The sequence below is a fragment of the Hyla sarda genome, chromosome 2 (genome assembly GCF_029499605.1).
Source record: "Hyla sarda isolate aHylSar1 chromosome 2, aHylSar1.hap1, whole genome shotgun sequence".
Classification (NCBI taxonomy): domain Eukaryota; kingdom Metazoa; phylum Chordata; class Amphibia; order Anura; family Hylidae; genus Hyla; species Hyla sarda.
The window spans coordinates 263,452,538-263,477,988 of NC_079190.1; the positions used below are offsets into that span (position 1 = coordinate 263,452,538).

The window sequence follows — 25,451 nt, forward strand, 5'->3', positions numbered from 1 at the left end:
TCCGCAGCGAGCCAATGGCTGTATAGAGTCCACCGTTACTATGACAACTGGAAGCGGCCGTTTTGAAGTTGTAATGATAACTAAATTTAAGAGAGAACAAGGAGGAATATTCAATCCCAGGATGCTGAATCAGATGTACCCTCTTCTTTTTTCTCCGCTTGTCTCACATAGTGTAAAATTGACACCTAAAAATAGAAATATAGATAATCAAACAGTGTATGTGATCTAAAAAATATTGGACAAAACACATTAAAAACAACGAGACCTTGCAAATGAACATTACGGAAATAGAACAGGACTAGATGTGATGAAAGGATAGAAAAGGAAAGGGGGGAAGAGGGGGGAGCAGGGAAATGGAAAAGTGATGAAAAAAGCAAGAGGGGGGAGGGAAGGGGGGGTGGAAAGGCCGCTCCACCCCTCCACCCCCCCTTCCCCCACCCCCCCTCTTGCTTTTTTCCCTAAGATTTCCCTAATAGCCTAGGCTAGTGACATCAATGGAGCATAATTTGTAGTCCTCTTCTATATGCATACTATTCATAATTTGTAACAAATGTTTTGTGTCCTTAACATGTGACAGCAAGGATTCCTGTAAAGGATTAATCATCCAGTCGAGATACTGGGATAGAAACTCCGTCGCTGAGCCGATCCCGGCTACAATTGGTCTTCCTGGGGGTTGGCTCAACGACTTGTGTACCTTGGGTAGATGGTACCAACGTGCAGGTTTCACATTGTCCGGTAGCAATTTTTCAGCATTTTTCTGTGACAACACATTTTTACTCACATATTTGTGTAAAAATTATTTGAGTTTATTGAGGGTCTTAGTTGTGGGTTCTCCCGGCAAGGGGGTGTAGGTGGTGACATTAGATAGTAGTGTTGCTCGCGAATATTCGCAATGCAAATTTTATTCGCGAATATCGCATATTCGCATCGCATTCACAGTACACATCACAGTGATCATCCCTCTCTGCTTCCAGCTTATGTGGTATAAAGAAAGCTCGAATACTACTGTGTGAGACTGGCGTGCGAATTTTCGCATATGCGAAAATTTGCATATGCAAATTTTCTCAAATGCAAATGTTTGTATATGCTAATTTAACGCGAATATTACAATTATGCAAATTTTGCGAATATATCACGAATATTCGTCCATATATTCGTGAAATATCGCGAATTCGAATATGGCCTATGCCGCTCAACACTATCAGATAGCTGTCTAGCAGCCTCCTCCTTGTACTCTTTGGTATACTGTACCACCACACTCCCTCCCTTGTCGGCACGTATCACAGTAAGGTCCTCCCTTTTTTCCAACTTTTTAAGCGCTAAAACTTCCTGGTCTGTAAGGTTACAAGATGGAGCAGGAAAAACAATGGCTTGTATATCATTCATGACAGCTTTAGTAAAGGAATCAATATTACTACCCTGTATTACAGGGGGGGGGGGAATCTTGATTTTTTACCCTTACTAAATTGCTTTTCATTAATGGGTTGTATAGATATATTCTGACTGACATTATCATTAAATTCAGTGGCCAACATTTTTATATTCTCACAATCTTGTTTGCTTATATTAGGAGGAAAAAAACCTAGGGGGCCTACAATGATTTGACTATCACCATCTGTAGTATGCTGCTGGTGCTGAAAAGATTTATTGGCAAAGAACTTATGAATAGTATGCATATAGAAGAGGACTACAAATTATGCTCCATTGATGTCACTAGCCTGTATACCCGTATCCCACACGATGCGGGTATACAGGCTATTAGGGAAATCTTAACACTGGCAGGCACAACAGAAAGTCTAATTGAGTTCATTACAGAAGGCCTAGCATTCATTTTTAATAATAACACATTCCTGTCAGGGGAACAATGGTATAAACAGGAGACCGGGACCCCGATGGGTACCCCGATCTCCTGTACTTATGCCAACCTATTCCTTCGAATTTTAGAAAATACATATATATATAGTAATAAAAATCCATATCTTCAACATATAAAAACATACCATCGATATGTGGACGATATTATAATTACACGGCAAGGGACAGAAGCAGAGTTCAATGAATTTGTCGCTTACTTAAATAACAACAAAGTAAATATGCAATTCACAAGTCTTTTTGGAGGAGATAGTTTGGAATTCCTGGACCTCAAGCTAAAAAATGAGAAAGGCTCCATAGTCACTGGGAATACACTGTTACACTGTTACACTTTAACAGTTCACATAAACATAGTGTCAAACACAATATCCCTTACAGACAATTTGTCCGGCTAAAGCGTAACAATAGTGACGAGATCACTTTCAGAAAACAAGTAGATGAGTTAGAGATAAGGTTTAGACAACGTGCCTATCCAGAACATGTCATAAAAAATGGCAGGGAGTAAGCAGAAAAACTGAACAGAATTGAGTTATTAAAGGAAAAAAGACCACAACATAAAGAAGTAACAACAAGAGAAAGATTCACATTTGTATTTCAAAACTCACCAATGAATTCCATAGTGGAGAGAGTGATTAGGAAAAACTGGTTCTTGATTGAGGCAGATGAGGATCTGAAAGAAATAGCTAAACAAAAACCTTGCATAAAATATAGAAGAAACATCACTATAGGAGATACTATCAATAAAGGCAGAATGAACAAAAAACATTAGAAAAAATATATGGCTAAGTGAAATTACACCAAAAGGCAATTATAAATGTAGAAATTGCAATCAATGTAAAGATAGCTATGAAACTAAGTATATAAGATTGGGACCCATACAACACATGATACAGGATCTAATTACTTGTCGCACCAAAAATGTTATTTATGCTATCTTGTGTCCCTGCGACTTCTTTTACATAGGACAGACAAAACGCCAACTCCAGATACGTATTAGGGAACATATATATGCAATACGTACAGGAAAACCAGGCGCATCACGTCTACAAGCCCATGTAAGAGAAGCGCACGGGAACAATGTAGAAGTCCTGAGGTTTTTAGGTCTGGAGCGAATTAAACAAAATAAATTTGAACGCACCGACCAAAAACTTTTACGTGCAGAAACTTTATGGTTACTAAAGACGCACGCAACAGGCAACATAGGGTTAAATGACAGGACTGAACTATCAGCTTGCTTTTAGTTTAAACACACCTTCTTGCTCTCACGTCATCCGGACACATGACTGGAGTCCGGAGGCGTGATTGGATGAATATTGCACTTACCTGTGTACATATACGGAGCACAGATAGGAATAGATATGGCCGGAGGAAGCACGCATAGCGTGCGAAACAGGAGCTCGGTCGCACATCACTATCCCCCCACTACCCTCTCTATCTGTTATAATTTGTAATGTGAGTATGCTTCAATAAAGAAGACTATACCAGCTGAGATGGTGAATTGCTGATTTCTTTACTTCTCTTCAAATACTAATATGCTAAAGGTTCACTTCAGGGCTATTAACTCGCACCTGAATGGAGCCCTCTCGAAAACAGTGTTAATAGCAAGATATTTTAAGGCCATCAATAAGCTTCGGCCTACATTCCACAATCGTATTCCTTCTTGGGACTTATCATTGGTCCCAAGGAAGTGACCATCCATTTGAACCAATAGAGAACTCTTTGTGGAAGTGGCTTTCTTTCAAGTGAGTTACAAGCTTTGTCATTTAAAGAGCCTTACCTTAGATTCATGCCTGATGCTGTGGTTTTAAGAATCATGCCTGGATTCTTTCCAAAGGTCTCTTCTGTGACTAATCTCAACCAAGAGACTGTTTTACCGGTTTTAAGGAACCAGGAAGAGAATGATTTGCATCTACTGGATATTGAGAGCCTTAACCACCTACCTGGATAGAACAGCTGCATTCAGACAGTTTTAAGGCCTGTTTCTTCAGTTCCAAGGGCCTAATAAGGGAAAGAAAGCAAGTAAGGCATCTTTGACAAGATGAAGGGATACAATCAAGTATTGTCATTAGCTGGAAGGTAAGCAATCTCCCCTCCTGCTAAGTGCTCACTCTAATAGATGAACAGCAACATTTTGGGCTGAAAAATACCATGTACCCATGGATCAGATTTGTAGAGTGGCTACGTGGGCTTCACCAAACACCTTTGTCAAGCACTATTGGCTGGATGTGGCTTCGTCCGAAGGATCAGCCTTGGGCTTGAGTGTTCTCCAAGGTGCCATGAGCTGCTGAATCCCTCCCTTTTTTGTTTTACATTGCTTTGCAAGTCCTATTCGTGCCACCTTAAGGACGTACAGGAAGTAAAAAATTTATTTCTTACCTGAAATTTTCTTTTCCTGAAGTCCGTTGGCAGCACAAGCATACCCACCCATTAAATACATTATTGCTACATACTATACAAGTGTTGGCTTTTTCATTGTACGACTTATAGGTTCCACACAGGTGTCCTTTGTTTTGTATTAACATGTCTTGATTGCATTGCTCTCCTTCCGGGTCAGCTAGAAAGCATTAACCGATTCGTGCTGCCTTCGGACTTCAGGAAAAGAAAATTTCAGGTAAGAAATACATTTTCTACATTAGTCTCCCAAAAAATGAAAACGATCAAAAAGTCATATGCATTTCAAAACAGTACCAATAAAATTACAAGTTTTCCCTCAACAAAATTAGCCTTAACATAGCGCCATGAGTTATGGATTTTGTAATGTGGCAATACTAATTATCAGCATTTTTAAATGTTTCAAAAAAAAATATGTTTCTTGTAAAAAAACATAAATATAAATTTGGTATTGCTGTAATCGTACTGACCTTAGAAAAAAAGCTATAAGTTAAAATGCAAAAAAAAAAAGACAAAACTAAATTTCTCATTTGCCAAGTAAAAAAAGAGTTAATAAAAATTAACAATAGAATATATGAACCACAAAATGGTGGCATTAACCCCTTAAGGACAATAGAGATAAATCTATGTCCTGATGAGCTTTTACTTCACGCACCAAGACGTACATTTACGTCCTGTACATGACGCGAGCACTAGAGTGGTGCTCGCATCATTCACGGCAGGTCCCGGCTGCTATCAGTAGCCAGAGACCTGCTGGTAATGGCTGACATCAGGGATTGCGCTGATGTCCGCCCTTAACCTCTCAGATGCCGTGATCAATACAAATCACAGCATCTGCGGCAATGTGGCACTTCTAATGGCTGATCTGATTGTCTGCGGCACAATCATCCAAGATGGCGGACAGAGGTCCCTTCACCTGCCTCTGTCCGCCCTCCCAGTTTCTACTTCTCTGGATTGCCTTCCAGCAGACCAGAGAAGATCGCTGATAATACTGATCAGTGCTATGCCCATGCATAGCACTGAACAGTATTAGCAATCTAATGATTGCAATAAATAGTCCTCTATGGGAACATGAAAAGTGTAAAATAAATGTTAAAAACGACCCTCCCCCAATAATGTTCCCCCCATTCTACTTAAAGCTTAAAAAAATAATTAATAAACACATTTGGTATCACCGTGTGCGTAAATGTCCAAACTATCAAAATATAATGTAAATGATCCCGTATGGCGAACGGCGTAAACGTTAAAAGAAGTCAGAAATTGCTGCATTTTGGCCACATCACATCCCAGAAATATGAGATAAAAAGTGATCTCAAAGTCACATAGATACAAAAGTGGTACTGATAAAAATGTAATATTTTTAATTTTTTTAACTTTGAAACTCTCTGCTTGTAAGGAAAAATGGATATTCCAAATAAATGTTATATTAGTTCACAAATACCATATGTCTACTTTATGTTTACATCATAAAGTTGACATGTTTTAACTTTTTGTAGACATTAGAAGGCTTCAAAGTATAGAAGCAATTTTCAAAGTTTTCACGAAAATTTCAAAATCTGAATTTTTCAGGGACCAGTTAAGTTTGAAGTGGATTTGAGGGTCCTTTCTGTGAGAAATATCCCATAAATGACCCCATTATAGAAACTATACCCCTTAAAATATTCAAAATCACAGTTTGTTAACCCTTTAGGTGTTTCACAAGAATAGCAGAAAAGTGGAGGAGAAAAAATCTGCATTTTTTACACTAACATGTTCTTGTAGCCCCATTTTTTTCATTTTTTAAAGTGGTATTAGGTGAAAAAGCCCCCCAAAATATATAGCCCAATTTCTCCCGAGTATGGGAATACCTTTTATGTTGACATAAAGTGCTCTGCGGGCTCACAACATGACTCAAGAGGGAAAGAGCAACAGTGGGATTAAAACATTTTTTCTCTGCTGTCATGGTTTTTGGGGGCCATACTGCATTTAGGAAGCCCCCATGGTGCCAGAACAGCAAAAAAAAAAAAAAAAAAAACACATGACATACTATTTTGAAACTACACCCCTCAAGGAAAGTAACAAGGGATATATTGAGCTTTAACACCTCACAGGTGTTTGACGACTTTGGGTTGAAGTTGGACGTGAAAATTAGATTTTTAACACTAAAATTATGGTGTTAACCCCAAATTTTTCATTTTCACAAGGGGTAATAGGAGAAAATGGACCCCAAAATTTTAAGCCCAATTTCTGCCATTTAAGAAAACGCCCCATATGTGGGTGTTTATTTCTCTGCTCTCACACTACAATGCTCAGAAGAGAAGGAGCAAAATGTGGCTTTTTGAGAGAGAATTTTGCTGAAATTGAAGTCAGGGGCCATGTGCATTTTCAAACCTCCCATGATGCCAAAACAGCAGAAACCCCCCACATGTGACACCATTTTGGAAACTAGACCCCTCCAGGAATGTAACAAGGGTTACAATGAGTACTTACACCTCACAGGTTTTTTGAACAGTGGGCTGTAAAAGTGAAAAAGTAGATTTTTAACACTAAAATGATGGTGTTACTCTTAATTTTTCATTTTCAAATGGTGTAATAGGAGAAAATGGACCCCAAAATTTGAAGCCCAATTTCTCTCGATTAAAAAAATGCCTTATATGTGGATTTTAAGTGCTCTGCTGGCGCACTACAGGTCTCAGAACAGAAGGAGCGCCATTGGTCTTTTCAAGAGAGACTTTTGCAAAAAAATTGAAGTCGGGGGTCATGTGCATTTTAAAACCTCCCATGATGCCAGAACAGCAGAAACCCCCCACATGTGACACCATTTTGGAAACTAGACCCCTCCCGGAACGTAACAAAGGCTGCAGTGAGTACTTACACCACACATGTTTTTTAAACAGTGGGCCGTAAAAAGGAAAAATTAGATTTTCAACACTAAATTACTTGTATTAACCAAATTTTTTCTAGTTTCACAAGTAGTAAGAGAAAAAAAGCTCCACAAAATTTGTAGCCCAATTTCTCCATAATAAGGATAAACCCCATATATGGTGGTAAAGCACTATGCAGGTGCAAAACAGGGCTTAGGAGTAAGACAGCACCGATGAGATTTGAGGCCTAAAGTAGTGCTTTGCACTGCATTGGTTGAGGTTCTGATGTAAAATCTAAAAAAAAAAAAACCCCAGCAAGTGACCACAATTTTGAAACTACACCCCTCAAGGAAGGTAACAAGAGGTACAGTGAGTACTTATACCTCACAGGTTTTTGAACAGTGGGCCGTAAAATGAAAAATTAGATTTTTTTACACTAAAATGCTCAATTTTTTACATTTTCACAATGGGTAATGGGAGACATTGGGTTACATATTTTGGAGGGCTTTTTCTCCTGACTATGGAAACACATCCACATATGGGGCAACGTGCTGGGCGGACGTTCAACAAGGCTCAGAAATCATGGAGGTCTGTTTGCATTTGAGGTCTATGGCATATCAGTAGCTGACAGTTACATTCAGAGAAAAAAATACAAAAATGAAACACCCACATGTGAGCCCATTACAGAAAGTGCCCACCCTGAGGAATGGGTATATGGCTAAAGAGGACATTTTGACCACATGGGTGTTTCCTAAATTTATTTTCCAGGAATGGATGAAGGGTAGCTTTTAAAAATTGCAATTTTCAGCCTATACTCTGCGTCATCTTTCTGGGAACAACTAACATGTGACTCTGAATTGTCGCCTGGAGATACGACAGAGCTCATGAGCGAGAACTCTTCGGGTCTGAGGCCGCTGTTTCTTACGGACCTAACAGTTACATACTTTAAGAGGAAAATACAAGAAAGGAACACCTACATGTGAACCTATTACAAACAGTACACCCCCTAGGGAAGGTGTATAGGGGTAAAGTGGACATTTGGAACAGACAGGTGTTCCCTAAATTTATTTTCCAGGAATGGATGAAGTGTACTATGGGGGGGGATGAAAATTGCAATTTTAACACTGATATGCCAATTGAATGGTGACCCAGAGTATAGCCAAAAGTAAAAATTATGCCCGCCCCAAACCCTATGCTCTGAATCATCATTCTGGGAATGTGATTTGTGTGGCTGTGGCCGTCCCTATTCTGTTACCTCAAATGCGCACCCCGCTCAGGTGGAGAGAGAGCGCTGCGCATTTGAGGCAACTGCAAACCCTCAATTCTGCTGACTCTGTGTCCCATGACCCATTTTTTTTTCGGAAAAAAAAAGATTTCAGGGATATTGGGAAACTCTGCATTTTTTCTGGTATCATCCCTTCTTTCCAGTGTGGGGGACCTCACCTGGAAAGTGTTGTCCGGGGGCCCACAGTTCCAGAGGTGCTCTGACCCGCTCCTTGGCGGCCACCAAAGATCAGGGCCTTTAGAATGACCTCTTGAAACTGTAGGAATGTCCCTGTGTTGCTAGCGTACTGGGACAGTACAAAAGAGTTGTACATGGCAACCTGTACCATGTAGACCGCAACTTTTTTGTACCATGTCCCCATGGCATCATATGGCTTGAGGACTTGATCAGAAAGATCAACTCCCCCCATATACCAATTGTAGTCCAGAATACAACCGGACTTGAGGACCGGTCCCACAGTACCTCGAACAGGGACAGGGATGCTGCTGTTCCCATGAATTGTGGTGAGCATAAGGACATAAGGATCTCTTGTCCTTATACCTGACCAGCAACAGGTTTTCATGGGAAAAGGCACGGCATTCACCCTGGGGGATAGGGGCGTGTAGGGGATGGGGCGGAAGGCCTCTTTGATTCTTCCGGACTGTCCCAGAAGCAACCGTGGATCTGGCGTCGAGGGATGTGAAGAGAAGGATACTAGTATAAAAGTTATCCCCGTAAAGGTGGTAACCTTCATCTAGCAATGGGTGCAAAAGGCCGCAAACGATTTTCCCACTAACACCCAGAGTGGGGGGACATTCTGGGGGTTCAATACGGGAATCTTGTCCCTCATACACCATAAACTTGCAAGTGTACCCATGTTCCGCTGGCTGAGTCCAGACAAGTTTGTCGGTACAGGGCACCAGTAAACTTGGCTGGGGGGCTTGACTAGTATGAGCGCCAGGGGGACTCATACTAGCATGGGGCACAGGGTCAGGAGCAGAGGAGGCTTGCGGCCATGCATGACGGCGTCTCCGCCGCCTTGGTGGCTTATCATCAGAAGATAATGAGGAGGATGAGGAAATAAGGAAGGGGGGCCTTCCTCGTCCTCTGAGGCGCTTTCAGAGTCAGAGGCAAGTAAGATATATGCCTCCTCCGCTGAAAACGCCCTTGATTGGCAATTTCCCTACTCTAATGGGGGGTGAAATGTGTATATGTGTGTGTGTGGGGGGGGGGGGGGAACTTTATTGGTTTGTGTGCTGTGTGTGGTGTAGTGCAATGCTACCTCCCTAACCCACCCTAACCTAACCTAACTCACTAACCCGCCCTGAGAACAAAAATATAAAATAAAACTAAACTAAAAAAAAGAAACCAAAAAAAAAAAAAAGACTTCTAGTGCAAAAAACCCTGCGCCAAAAAAAGTGTTTACCTAATCAGTGGTGTGCACACTGATTAGCGCTTGGTGGTGACAGGGAGCACAGAAGTCAGTGGGGGGTCTGACCACTCACCCCACACAAAAAAAAAAAAAAGTTTTACCCAAAAAAGCACCCGCTCCCAAAAAACGCAAATCAGTGATAAATCACTAACAGTGGTGGGTGTGCTACTGGTGGCATTGACCACCTATTGGTGCAAAAAATAAAATAAAAACGATGCTTTAATTCCCAAAAAAGCACCTTCACCACAAAAAAAACGCTGATCAGTACTACAGGACTGACCAGCGGTGGGCTTTAGCTAACGGTGGCAGACCACTCTTTTATAGCTAAGAGGGCCCGCCACATGTTTAGCAAAAAAAAAGGTCTGCGCTCCCCAAAAGACGCTGGGGGCAGACCGCAGCGACCCTGTAGGGCCGGGGTCATGCAGCTAAAGATGCTGCGAACCTTCGGACACCTACAGATTGTACGCTGAAAAAAAAAAAGGTCTGCCCCCCCCAAAAAAGCAGGGGGCAGACCGCAGCGACCCTGTAGGGCCGGGGTCATGCAGCTAAAGGTGCTACGGACCCACAGACACAGACGGTATGCCAAAAAAAAAAAAATAATAATAATTTTAACCCCTATCTGTCCCTACCTAATCTAATGCTTTCCCTGACTGCTTTCTGTGCCAAGGGGCCAGGGGGCACTTTTTAACACTTTTTAGTGTATGAGGGGGGAGATGGCAGCAAGCGACTCCGTCCTGCACACCAGATCACTGAAGAATGGTGGGCAGAACGGAGCAGCGTGCTCCTGCACCCACCTCCCCCCTCCCCATACTGCAGTGATTGGTGCAGTCACTACGGCCGCCCAATCACTGCTGTTCTGGGGGGACCATTTTAACCTTAAGGACCAGGCCAATTTTATTTTTGCGTTTTTGTTTTTTCCTCCTTGCCTTCTAAAATCCATAACTTTTTTTTATATTTCCATCTACAGACCCATATAAGGGCTTGTTTTTTGCATGGCCAATTGTACTTTGTAATAACACCTCAAATTTTTCCATATAATGTACGGCAAACCCCAAAAACATTTTTTTAGGGAGAAAATTTTAATGAAAACCACAATTTTGCTAATTTTGGAGGCTTTCGTTTTCACACTGTTCACAAAATTACATGTTTTCTTTATTCTGTTGGTTAATACAATTAAAATGATACCCATGGTTACATACTTTTTTATTACTGTACTGCTTTGAAAAAATCTCAGTATGTTTAAAATCGCCCTATTTTGACCACCTATAACTTTTTCATTTTTCCTTATATGGGGCGATATGAGGGCTCCGTGATCTGTTCTTTTTTTTATACCCCATTTGCTTACATAAAACTTTTAAATCACTTTTTATTGTCATTTTCTTTGAATAAAATGTGACAAAAAAGCAGCAATTTTACGTTTATGCCGTTCACCATATAGGATCATTAACATTATATTTTGGTAGTTTGGATATTTGGTGATACCAAATATGTTTATTAATACTTTTAACGCTTTTGGGGGCTAAGATGGGAAAAATTGACAATTTCCATTTTTATTGGGGAAGGTTTTTTTTTTAATTTTTTTAACTTATTTTTTTGTTTTATACTTTTCATGTCCCCCATAGGGGACTATCACAATCCCTTGATTGCTAATACTGTTCAGTGCTATGCATAGGGCATAGCACTGATCAGTGTTATCAGCTATCTTCTGCTCTGGTCTGCTCGATCTCAAACTAGAGGAGAAGACCCCAGGAGATGGCCGGAGGCAGATGAGGGGACATCTGGTTACAATCGCAGATGATTGGAACCCCGTGGCAGCGCCGCGGGCGATCCAATCAACTTTTTAATTGTGCGCATTGCTGCAGATGCCATGATCTGTATTATCTGCTGATAGCAGCTGGGACCTGCAGTGCATGACGTGAGCACCGCTCCGATGCTCACTGTCATGTACAGGACATAAATGCAGATCCTGGTGCGCGAAGTACGTCCGTGGTCGTTAAGGGGTTAAAGGGGTACTCTGGTGGAAAACATTTTTTTTTTTTAAATCAACTGGTGGCAGAAAGTTAAACAGATTTGTAATTTACCTCTATTTAAAAAATCTTAATCCTTCCAGTACTTATCAGCTGCTGTATACTACAGAGGAAGTTATTTTCTTTTTGAATTTAAAGGGGTTATCCACCATAAGGTGATTTTAGTATGTACCTGGCAGACAGTAATGGACATGCTTAGGAAGGATCTGCGCTTGTCTTGGGGCTAAATGGCTATGTCATGAGATTACCATACACTGTGGCTAGCTTTTTGTGAACTCGTTTTTCCTGTTTGACTTTTCTTTTTTTACTTCAAATCCCACAATTCCATCTTCCTCCCTCCCACACATCAGCCACCCCACCCACTGAAACATAAATGAGCTGCATCCATCAAAAGACCTGTGGTTTCCAATCAAGGTGCCTACAGCTGTTGCATTAGTTGCAGATTGATCCCACCAAGCAATCTCTCCACCCATTGAAGCAGACAGGCTCCCTGTCATCAGCTGACTAGTGAGTCAGGTCTCGGCCACATTGCAACCTGGGAAAAATCTGAAACAACAGTCATTTTGTATGCTATTAAAAATAAATATTGGGTGAAAATCCCAAAAGAATTGTGAGTAAACCATCACACACAGGTACAGACACTATATTATGAACTACACTAACTTTACAGCCCCTGTGGCATAGTCAAATAAACTCCCCCCCCCCCCCCATGTCAGCGATCGTGGCAAATCGTTGGTCAATTCAGACCAGTGATTTGCCCGCGATCCGGGCTAATCGGGTCACTGGTGACCCCATCTTCAGGAAAATAAGCATGATCGGAGCTGTCAGCTGCCACCCCCTCCTATCCCCTGCCATTGGTCGGTCAGGCTCATTTCCCCCGCTCTGCCCACCGATCGGAAGCCGGTGCAGAGCGGGGGGAATACGGGCAGCGAGGGGGAAGCATGGTCCGGCTTACCCGGACCGGTGGAGGCATCCTGGACCAGCGGCAGTGGCGGCGGCATCGACGGCAGTTGGAGCGGCGGGAAAGTGCGGCGTGCAGAAGGCTGCAGTGAAGATCGCGATAAGTGATCTTCTCTGTGGCCTTCTAAAAGCTGCAAAACTACAACTCCCAGCATGCCCACACAGCCAAAGGCTGCCTGGGAATGCTTGGAGTTGTAGTTTTGCAACATCTGGAGGGTCACAGTTTGGAGACCACTGCATAGTGGTCTCTAAACTGTGGTCCTCCAGATGTTGCAAAACTACAACTTTCAGCATGAACTGACTGTCTGGGTATGCTGGGAGTTGTAGTTTTGCAACATCTGAAGTGGCACAGTTTGGAGACCACTATAAGGTGGTCTCCAAACTGTAGCCCTCCAGATGTTGCAAAACTACAACTCCCAGCATGGCCAGACAGTCAGGGATGCTGGGCATGTAGTTCTGCAATATCTAGCCCTTCATATGTTGCAGAACTACAACTCCCAGCATGCCTGGACAGTCTGGGCATGCTTGGAGTTGTAGTTTTGCAACATCTGGAGGGCCACCGTTTGGAGACCACTACTTAGCAGTCTCCAAACTGTTCTTCCCCAGTTGTTGCATAACTACAACTCCAAGTATGCCCAGACTGTCCAGGCATGCTGGGAGTTGTAGTTCTGCAACATATAAAGGGCCAGATATTGCAGAACTACACGTCCAGCATCCCTGACTGTCTGGCCATGCTGGGAATTGTAGTTTTGCAACAGCTGTAGGCACACTGGTTGGGAAACACTGAGCTAGAGTCTGTTTCCTAACTCAGTGTTTCCAACCCATGTGCATCCAGCTGTTTCAAAACTACAACTCCCAGAATGCACTAACAGACCGTACATGCTGGGAGTTGTAGTTTTGCAACAGCTGGAGGCAAATTGGTTAGAATCACTGAGCTAGAGTCTGTTTTCTAACTCAGTGGTTCCCCACCAGTGTGCCTACAGCTGCTGTAAAACTACAACTCCCAGCATGTACAGTCTGTCAGTGCATTCTGGGAGTTGTCAATTTGCCACAGCTGAAGTGGCAAATTTTCCGCCACAGCTCAAACTCCCAGCGGAAAAATTATTGTGAACCCCCACCTGTGTGAATGTACCCTAAAAACACTACACTACACTAACAAATAATAAAAAGTAAAAGACTACACATACACCCCCTTACACGTCGCCTCCCCCCCCCCCCCCAATAAAAAAAAAAAAACGTCTCATACGCCAGTGTTTCCTGAACAGAGCCTGGCAGGCTGGGAGTCTTGCAACAGCTGGAGGTACCCTGTTTGGGAATCACTACTGTAGGGTCTTACTGTAGGTAACTGGGTCCGCCCCTATTGCAAATTCCTTATTCAGGCCTCAAATGCGCATGGCACTCTCTCACTTCAGAGCCCTGTCGTATTTCAAGGCAACAGTTTAGGGCCACATATGGGGTATTTCCGTACTCGGGAGAAATTGCACTACAAATTTTGGGGGCATTTTCTCCCATTACCCTTTGTAAAAATGGTAAATTTGGGGGGAAAAACTGCACTTTAGTGAAAAAAAATTTTTTTTTTCATTTACACATCCGACTTTAACGAAAAGTCGTCAAACACCTGTGGGTTGTTAAGGCTCACTGGACCCCTTGTTACATGCTTTGAGGGGTGCAGTTTCCAAAATAGTATGCCATGTGTTTGTTTTTTTTGCTGTTCTGGCACCATAGGGGCTTCCTAAATGTGACATGCCCCCCAAAAACCATTTCAGAAAAATTCACTCTCCAAAATCCCACTGTCGCTCCTTCCCTTCTGTGCCCTCTACTGCGCCCACTGAACACTTTACATACACATATGAGGTATTTCCTTACTCGAGAGAAATTGGGTTTCAAATTTCTTTTCCTCCTATTACCCCTTGTAAAAATTAAAAAAACTGGGTCTACAAGAACATGTGAGTGTAAAAAATGAAGATTTAGAATTTTCTCCTTTACTTTGCTGCTATTCCTGTGAAACACCTAAAGGGTTAACAAACTTTCTGAATGTCATTTTGAATACTTTGAGGGGTGCAGTTTTTATAATGGGGTAATTTATGGGGTATTTCTAATATGAAGGCCCTTCAAATCCACTTCAAAACTGAACTGGTCCCTTAAAAATTCTGATTTAGAAAATTTTGTGAAAAATTGGAAAATTGCTGCTGAACTTTGAAGCCCTCTGGTGTCTTCCAAAAGTAAAAACATGTCAACTTTATGATGGAAACATAAAGTAGACATATTGTATATGTGAATCAATATATAATTTATTTAGAATGTCTGTTTTCCTTACAAGCAGAGAGCTTCAAAGTTAGAAAAATGCTAAATTTTCAATTTTTTCATGAAATTTTGGAAGAAATGATGCAAGTATCGACAAAAATTTACCACTAACATGAAGTAGAATATGTCACGAAAAAAAAAAGATCTCGGAATCAGAATGAAAAGTAAAAGCATCCCAGAGTTATTAATGCTTAAAGTGACAGTGGTCAGAATTGCAAAAAATTTTCCCGTCCCTAGGGTTATAATGGGCTCCGTCCCCAAGGAGTTAAGGCTTCATTTTTTTTATTTTATATTTACATGAGGACTGTGGTGGTATGAAGTGATAGTACGGAAAAAGTAGATTATTTTCATGTTTTACTACTTTCATTTCAAATTAGGGCATTAAAAGATCTAATTTTGCTAATAATCAACCAATCAGCCCATCAGCTTTTATCTTCCCAGAGCTCCTTAAGATGTGAAAGCTGAGCTGTGATTGGTTGTTATGGTTGAAGCCAGACAGTTTTTGTTTTTAATGTCTTTATGCCCCCAACATGTTGGAAATATGTGGTTCGACAGCTTAACAGTATCCACCTCATAAGTATAGACAATCTACCGTAGCTATAAATCTAGTCATAATTCTCAAATATGTGACTCTGATTATGTTTTTAACTAGGGAAATGAGAAGTAAATACATGTAATTGGATTTATAATTTTTATGTGCAATTGATGTTTTGGGCAAAGTGCCTGTGTCAATTTTAAGCCCAAGAAGACACAAAATGAAGAATGTTTTATGGGAAAATATATGCATGTTCATTACTAAATATCTTTAATACCATCAATTTCAGGCATGCAAATTATAACAGGAGGCTGCCATTTTGCTTTGGGCAGTATGGAAGTGTTAAAAATTCTCACCCCACCCGTATCATATTGCAAATTATATAGTGTCAAATTAGACAATTAATGATTAATATTTTTGTATGGGAGTCGCTTTCACCAACCATTATTTCATAAACAAAGTAAGCATGCCCTAAAAACATATCTTTTACATAGGCCTATCATATTTATGAACTGACTTTTTTAATTATAATTCTTGTAGCCAAATGTACTTCACTTATGTACTCCACAAGATATGTGTGAATGGGAGGACAACTCCTTTAAGACTAGGAGAAGCTTGATAAAAGAAACCCTTTAGAGATGGCGCTGCGGTTCCCTCTACTCAGTACCCCATCATCGCTGGGGTGAAAGGCTTTTATTCATCTTCTTTAAGGTGAGCGGCCATCCATATGGTTTTTGGGCTAAACCCTGAACCCCATTGCTCCTGTTGCCAAGGGTAATGCTCTAAGCACCGTTATCGGTCTCTTTCTTTTTTCCTATACAGAAACTCCTTTAAGAGATTCTTTTAGGCATTCATTTGGCTATACTTTTGCATAGAACTAAATATCACAAAAGTATACTGTTGCTCTCTATCTACAGTATCTATCTATCTATCTGATATTCCACAGAAGAAGCAGCACAACCGGTAAGTTGTTCGTAGTAGGTGGGTGCCAGCAGAGAACAGGCCAGGTCACTGTCTGTATACTTAAAGACACAATGCAAAAGAGGATCCGCAGCACTCCAAGTAAGGTGAAAATCAAACGTGCACTTTATTCACCCATGTTTCAAGGCCTCTTGCCATCTTTCTTGAGCAACTAATGCTAAGACAGGGCATCATAGGCTCATGCGTACTATATGACGCCCTTTGGCATTCTGTTTTAGCATTAGTCATTTGCAATTATTTGCCCTCTTCCAATATGGCCACAACAGATGCAGAATGCTACTGCCCATTGTCACAAATTGGGCTTCACTTTGATTGGTTACAGCCATTTCCCAGGAGCCCTTGCACGGCTTGTAAATGCAGGAGCATGGATTTGTCACTAAAAAGGCCAACAAACTTACTGTATACTCCGGTGAGTGTGACGTCTCCCCCTCTAGAAGAAATATGATTGTTTTTAATAACTTTTAATTGTGCTATTACACTTTGGGGATAAATTTAACACTATTGAGCTATAAGTCTACACCATTTGCTGAATACACCGCTGAGCATATTATCACTGTAATATACTTGAATTGGAATTGTGATCTATACACTGTATTTTTGATGTTTATTGATGATTTGTGATGACTGTACACTAATTAATGATGATTAGTTATAATTATTCTAATACCACATAAATATGTAACACTTGTAATCCTCTGCATGCTTGAGAAAGATGGCGAGAGACCATTAAAATTTGTATCTTTAAACATTGGTGAATAAAGTGCACGTTTGTTTTTCACCTTACTTGGAGTGTTGTGGATCCTCTTTTGCATTCTATCTATCTATCTATCTATCTATTTAACTTTCTATCTATCTGCTGTGTATATATCGAAAAAAGAAAAAAAAAACTAAAACCTAAAAAGTCAGCATATCCATAAAAAGCATTTATATAACTTAAATATGCATTTGCACACTGCACTGCCATGGCTGCAACATAAATGCAAACATACAGGGGGAGATTTATCAAAACCTGCCCAGAGGAAAAGTTGCTGAGTTACCCGTAGCAACCAATCAGATTGCTTCTTTCATTTTTTAAAAGACCTCTGAAAAATGTAAGACGTGCCCTGATTGGTTGCTTAGGGCAACTCAGCAACTTTACCTCTGGACAGGTTTTGATAAATCTCCCCTGAGATTACAGCAGAATACTGCAAGATAACCACATCACAATGGACCCACTGTTAAATAAATATCTATATCTATGTAGAGGCCAAAGAGCACATGTAGGTGAATTGCAGAGTAGCTGGTACTTGTAGTCCTTTCCTCAGCAATAAAGAGGCAACTGTGTCATAAATGGTTAGAGTGGGAACAAATTGGATCCCAAGTGTTGTCAGAAGGTGAGAGGCTGCACTAGCGTGATGGTGATAACTGGTCCCTGGCTGATGGATATAGGGCGCCCAAAATGGTGTAGGTTGAAGTGATACCAGACACAGGGAGATAAAGAGGAAATACATAGGGTACTTAAAGGGGTACTCCACCCCTAGACATCTTATGCCCTATACAAAGGCAGCGGGACCCCCATGATCTCTCCAGAAGACCCCCTGTCATCTGGTGCGTGGAGTGAGCTTCGTTCCCTGTCTGATGACTGCCGATGCAAGGACCGGAGGATGGTGATGTCATGGCCCTGCCCCTCATGACATCACCTCCCACTCCCTTAATGCAAGTCTATGGGAGGGGACGTGGTGGCTGTCAAGCCCCCTCCCATAGACTTGCATTAAGGGGCGGGACGTGATGTCACAAGGGGGCAGGGTCATGACATCACGATGCTTCGCTCCCTGCATCACCAGTCATCAGGCAGAGAGCAAAGCTCACTCCGTGCACCAGATGACAGGGGGTGCTGCAGGAGACTGCTGGGAACCCTAGTGATCAGACATCTTATTCCTTTGGATAGGGCATAAGATGTCTAGGGCCAGAGTACCCCTTTAACTGGGAGATTTGCAAAATTTCTTGTTGACCTCCCACTTCTGGTGGTGGAGAAAGGGTTACTTGTGTATAGAGGGGGTCTGTCACTGAGAGTATGTCCATGTTCCTTAAATGTTGCTGGCTGTTACTGGACATTACTGCCCTTAGGTGATTTGTGAATGTCGCTAGTTGGCTCCCAGGTATTTTGCCTTAAGAAAAAAGTCAAGAAATATACAAAAATTATATATATGATCCATTTTTAGACCCTTGAAAAAATCCCCTTTTAGAAATGTTATTTAAATGATAAAAGGAAAACCTAATTTTGCATTGACTTAAGTATTCAGACCCTTTGTTGTGACACTTTAAATGTAGCTCTGGGGTGTCCCATTTCTCTCCATCATCTCTGAGATGTTTCTACACCTTGATTGGAGTCACCTGTGGTAAATACAGATGATTGGACAGGAGTTAGAAAGACACAACCCTGTCTATATAAGGTCTCATAGATGACAATGCATATCAAAGCAAAAGCCAAGCCATGAGGTGGAAAGAACTGCCTTGGTAAGAGAAGCGGCCAAGAACTCAATGGCCACTCTGGCTGAACTCCAAAGATCCTATGGGGAAAACTATGGGTGGGGAAAACTTCCAGAAGGCTAACCATCACTGCAACACTCCACTATTCTGGGCTTTATGGCAGGGAGGCCAGAAATAATCCTTTCTTCAGTAAAAGACACATCAAATTCTACCTGAAGATTGCAAAAAATGCACCTAAGGGACTCTCAGACTGTGAGAAACAAGATTTTCTAGTCTTATGAAACCAAGATTCAAGTTTTTAAACATGATCTTGAGGAAACCAGACTGAAACGCTGCTGGATGTGGATCCACTGACCTGTGTGGCTGATGACACAAGCGTATCGGGGAGCGGAGTCTAAAGTGTCACTGATCTTCACCAGAGTCCGCCGCAGGGCAGGATGGGCTTGCTGCGGCAGGCGACACCCAGGTCACTACCCCCAAAACGACTCGACCACACAGGGAGCTGGTCGAGGTGAAGTACAATAGGATGAGGCAGAGACGAAGTCGGACTTAGCAGAAGGTCAAGGCAGGCGGCAAGGGTGCGTAGTCAATAATGCAGCTGAAGGGTCAGAACACAGGCTAGGCAAACAGACAAGGGTACGCTTAATCTCAGGCAAATGGCACTGAAGATCCGGCAGGGAAGAGTGGGGGGTGCAGTGAGTATATTACTACTTATAGAGTAGTGTCAGGTGTTGCACATAATTCTGGGCGTTTTGTAGTCAAAACATTGACTGTTCTATTTTTGACTACAAACCCCACAATTCTATTTTCCTCCATCCCACACATCAGCTACCCCACCCATTGAAACATAAATGAGCTACAGACCTGTGGTTTTCAATCAGGGTGCCTTCAGCTGTTTCATTAGTTGCAGATTGATCCCTCCACCCATTGAAGCAGACAGGCTCCCTGTCATCAGCTGACTAGTGAGTCAGGTCTCGGCCGCATTGCAAGCTGGGAAAAATCTGAGACAGCAGTCATTTTGCTTGCTGGTAAAAATAAATAGTGGGGTGAAAATCACAGAAGAATTGTGAGAAAACCGTCTCACACAGGTACAGACACTATATTATGAACTACACTAACTTTACAGCCCCTGTAGTATAGTCAAATAAAAAAAAAATCCTGGAATACCCCTTTAAAGCTTTGTACTAAAGAAAAACAAAAATCAAGTTTTTGCCATCATTCTGCACACAATACCCTATAATGAGAATATGAAAAATGTTGAAAATCTTTGGTAATTTATTCCAAAGAAAAAAAATTGCATTGACATAAGTATTTAGACCCCTCACTCAGTACATAGTTGAGGCACCTTTGACAGCGATTACAGCCTACAGTCTTCTTAGAGATGCTGCCATACGGTTTGCACACCTGGATTCAGGTTGGATGGGTACTGTCAGTGGAAGCCATTATTAGGTCACTCTGGAGATCTTTCAGGGTTCTGGCTGTGGCATTTAAAGACATTCACAGAGGCCACTCCTTTATTGTCTTGGCTGTGCGCTTAGGATCATTGTCTTGTTGGAAGGTGGACCTTCCGCCCAGTCTGAGGTCCAGAACACTCTGGATCAGTTTCACCCCCTGCATCATAAGGAATACATATAAAATGAATTCATTAGAATTGCATTACTGTGAAATTCACTGCATACATAAAATGGAGATTATTAGCACACCATTTGATCAATAGTGTATACCATCCAACCACTGTAAGGTAACTACATCAGGATAGATCCTACACTAAATCTATATCTATATGCACATGGTGGTAAAGTGCAGGTGTTGCTGGTTCTAGCCATTTGGTACTAAGTGCACCAGGGTGTACATTTATGCCCTGTTGCATGTGCAATCTATGAAATGAGCATAGAAGCTCTGCTCGCTTCACAGACCACAGTTTGCCACTAATGATGGACACTAGCAATCATGCTGATACCCGCCATTAACCCGTTAGAAGCCGTGATCAATTTACGGGGCTTTGTAACACTACTCGGTAAGTGAAGATGGTGGCTGAAGGTGTCTTTACCTGCTCTATGCTGCTCCTTCTGGATCCACTTGTATGGTCTGCTTTCTGTCTGGTTGTACAAGTGGAGCAAAGATATTACTGCTATGCCAATGCATAGTACTAAACAGTACTAGCAATCAGAAGATTGCTATCAATAGTCCCTTACAGAGACATAAATGTAAAGTCTGTAAAAATATGAAATTGTGTTCTAAAATCTGAATAAGCTCCTCCCTCAATAAAATTTTCAGTCACCCTACTTTTTCCCAATTTCACATAAAAAAATAAATGTCCGAACTATTACAATATAATGTGAAAGATGTGAATGGGGTAAATTGCTGATTTTTGGTCACATCATTTTCCAGAAAAAGTGGAATAAAAATGAATAAAAAGTCACATATAAGCAATGAGGTACAGATAAAAACTGCAAATCATGGCACAATAATTTAGCCCTCATACAGCTGTGAATACGAAAAAACAGGAAAGTTATAGGGGTCATAATATGGTAATTTATATTTTTTATTTTAAAAAAGTTAGATTTTTTTTCCAAAGTCAGTACAATAATAGAAAAAAAGTGTAACATGGTTATTGTTTTACTCATATTGACCCACAGAAAAAAGAGAATATGTTATTTTTCCCCTAAAGTGCACAAAGAGTAAAAACAAAACCCTCCTAAAGTTGCAAAATTGCAGTTTTTTTTTCAATTTCCCCCCAAAATAAAAATGTTTAAGCCCCTTACAACATAAACAGGACCAGAGAGATAATAAAGCTTTTTGTAGATGTTATCTCTATGCTACAAGTACACATCCGTACTGGGCTTAGTCTGCTCATGGGAGAATTTAGTGTGAACAAGCAATATGCCACGGAATTGTCAAATGACAGTGTAATGAGGTACGTACTCCTTAATGATTGCCTTGCTAAGATAAAGGTTACTTTTGGAAGCTGCAATCCAAGTCCAGAAAAGTGTAAAAAATAACTGCTATCTCTATAGTTACATCCAAAAGGAGCCGCAGCAATGCCAGAAGCTGGAAGCAGGGCACCTAGGAGCCTATCTAGCACTTCACAGACTAAAATAGGGCTTTACCTTGGACCTGTCAACAAGCAAGATAAAGAAACACTACTGTCAACATTTTTTGGTCCAACTTCTCATCCAGTCAGAGCAATAATGAATCACTCCTTTAGAAACGCTAGAAACCGTTCTATGGAAAAATATGGGATCACTTCTGAGATTAGCTTCCCTTCCATTTCCCCCTCTTCTGTGCCATGATTAATAAAAACAACGTCAGATCCCCAAACACGTGTATATATCCTTACAGGTCTTTCTCATTTTTATGTGTGGTATAGAGTTTATAGTGCTACTCAGATGTCAACAGTAACATAGTTCATAAGGTTGAAAAAAGACCAGAGTGCATCAAGTTCAACCTATAACCCTAATGAGTCCCTACTAAGTTGATCCAGAGGAAGGCAAAAAAAAAAACTCATACTAGAGGTAAAAATTCCTTCCCGACTCCAAATATGGCATCAGAATAAATCCCTGGATCCATAACCTGTAATGTTATTATTCTCCAAAAATGCATCCAGACCCCTTTTAACTTTTACAGAGTTCACCATGACCACCTCCTCTGGCAGAGAATTCCACAGTCTCACTGCTCTTACAGTAAAGAACCCCGTCTGTGCTGGTGTAGAAACCTTCTTTCCTCTAAACGTAGAGGATGCCCCCTTGTTATAGATACAGTCCTGGGTATGAATAGATCATGGGAGAGATCTCTGTACGGTCCCCTGATATATTTATACATAGTTATTAAGACTTCCCCAAAGCCTTCTTTTTTCTAAACTAAATAACCCTAATTCTGATAATCTTTCTGGGTACTGTAGTCCTCCCATTCCCTGTATTACTCTGGTTGCCCATCTTTGAACCCTCTCCAGCTCCACTATATCTTTCTTGTACACTGGTGCCCAGTACTGTACACAGTATTCTATGTGTGGTCTGACTAGTGATTTGTACATCGCTAGAATTATTTCCTTGTCGTGGGCATCTATGTCCATATTGATGAACCCCATGATTTTATTTGCCTTGGCAGCAGCTGCCCGACACTGGTCACTACAGCTAAATATACTGTTAACTAAGATTCCCAAGTCCTATTCCATGTCAGTCTTCCCAAGTGATCTCCCATTTAATACATAATCCCAGCCCAGATTTTTCTTCCTCATGTGCAGTACCTTACATTCATCAGGGTTGAACCTCATCTGCCACTTCTCAGACCAAACCTCCAACCCATCCAGATCCATTTGTAACAGTGCACTGTCCTCTATTATGTTTACTGCTTTACAGAGTTTAATATCATCTGCAAAGTTTGCTACTTTACTATTCAACCCCTCAAGGTCATTAATAAATATATTAACCCCTTAAGGACCAAGTGTTCTTCTGATTTTGCACTTTTCCTCCTTACATTTAAAAAATCATAACTCTTCCAATTTTGCACCTAAAAAATTCATATGATGGCTTATTTTTTGCACCACCAATTCTACTTTGTAATGACATCAGTCATTTGTTTACCCAAAAATCTACAGCGAAAAGGGAAAAAAAAATCATTGTGCGACAAAATTGAAGAAAAAACACAATTTTTTTACATTTGGGGGCTTCTGTTTCTACGCTGTGCATTTTTCAGTAAAATTACACCTTATCTTTATTCTGTAGGTCCATATGATTAAAATGATACCCTACTTATATAGGTTTGATTTTATCGTACTTCTGGAAAAAATTTTAACTACATGCACGAAAATTTATATGTTTAAAATTGTCATATTCTGACCCCTATAACTTTTTTTTTTCCACGAATGGGGCAGTATGAGGGCTCATTTTTTGCACCATGATCTGAAGTTTTTATTGTTACTATTTTTGTTTTGATCAGACTTTTTGATCGCTTTTGATAATTTTTTTATGGTATAAAATTTGACCAAAAATACACTATTTTGGACCTTGGAAAAAAAATTTTTGTGTACGCCATTAACCTGGTGGTTTAATTAATTATATATTTTTATAGTTTGGACATTTACGCATGTGGCGATAAGAAGGAAGGGGTTAATGCGTGTTATTTTTTTTTTTACTTTTATTAAACTTTTTTTTCACACTTTATTAGTCCCCTTAGCTGACTTTTAGGAGGAATCATTAGATTCCTCATACAGATCAATGGGGTTCCATAGAACCCCATTGATCTGTGTAATAAAGCCTGGTCCTGCGACAGCCGGGACCTGCACGGAAGGAGAGATAAGCCCTCCAGCTACCTCCGCAGTGGATCGCCCTCCACGATCGCGCTGTGGGGGGGGGGGGGGGCGGTCAATCCACCCCACCAGGGAGCATTTACAAGGTTCTTTAGACACCACTCTCAACTTTGACAGCGGCGATCTAAAGGGTTAATAGCTGTCTGCCGCCTCATGTTGGCTATTAACGCTAGTCCTCAGCTACAAGAATCAGCTGGGGGCCAGCTGGTATGACGGTTAACGGCACATGGATGAGTATACATGTCCTTGGTCGTTAACTAGTTAAATAGAACAGGACCCAAGACTGATCCCTGTGGTACTCCACTAGTAACAGTCACCCAATCAGAATAAGTACCATTAATAACCACCCTCTGTTTCCTATCATTGGGCCAGTTACTTATCCACTTGCACACAGTTTCCCCTTCAGCCCAAATGCTTTGGAAAAATCCAGATAGATAACATCACAGTGCAGTGAGTGGTGTAGCAGTCCCATGTTAACTCTCCCAGGTGCGCAAAGCTTTTGTCAATGGAGGGCTGCACTTGGAAGTATGGCTGGATTGTTGGGGAGCATCCCGGTGTACCATGTGTTATTAATGGAAGTCGGGATGGCCTTGATGTTTGTGGGTGCAGATAACCAGACACAGGAAAGTAAAGAAATTATATTAAAGGGGTACTCCGGTGGTTAATTTTTTTGACTATATGGCATCTTCTTTGTAAGTTTAGTTTTTTTGCAATATACATGTGTTATATGTTTTGGCAGCATGTATGTGTTTTTCTTACCTGTTTGTTGGGAAGGAAGTTCTGTAGTTCAGAGAGTTTTCTTTTACTGTTGTCCACAGTTCTGAGTCTGTTGTGGACAAGATGTCACAGCTTTTTTTTCTCTGTCTGCATGATAAAAAATAAGCCACGCCCCGTCATCTCATCCAGCTGAGTATACAGCTCGTCACCTCTGCTCCCCCCTGCTCTGTATTCTGAGGACGCAGGTTTGCACAGGTGAAGGACCTCACAGAGAAGATAAGTGTTATCTGAAGGGGAGGATGAGAAGGTGCATGGTCTGGGGATGTATGGACTGTAGGGGAATACATC

At 41.2% G+C, this 25,451-nt stretch overlaps 1 long non-coding RNA gene across 1 annotated transcript in view; it reads right to left on the reverse strand.

The window, feature by feature from the left end:
* Nucleotides 1–20,392: 20,392 nt before the first annotated feature.
* Nucleotides 20,393–25,451, reverse strand: part of LOC130357855 (uncharacterized) — a 44,990-nt gene continuing 39,931 nt past the window's right edge. Inside the window, exon 3 of the long non-coding RNA XR_008889299.1 lies at nt 20,393–20,689. This is a non-coding gene — a long non-coding RNA (uncharacterized LOC130357855). The remainder of the gene's footprint in view (nt 20,690–25,451) is intronic.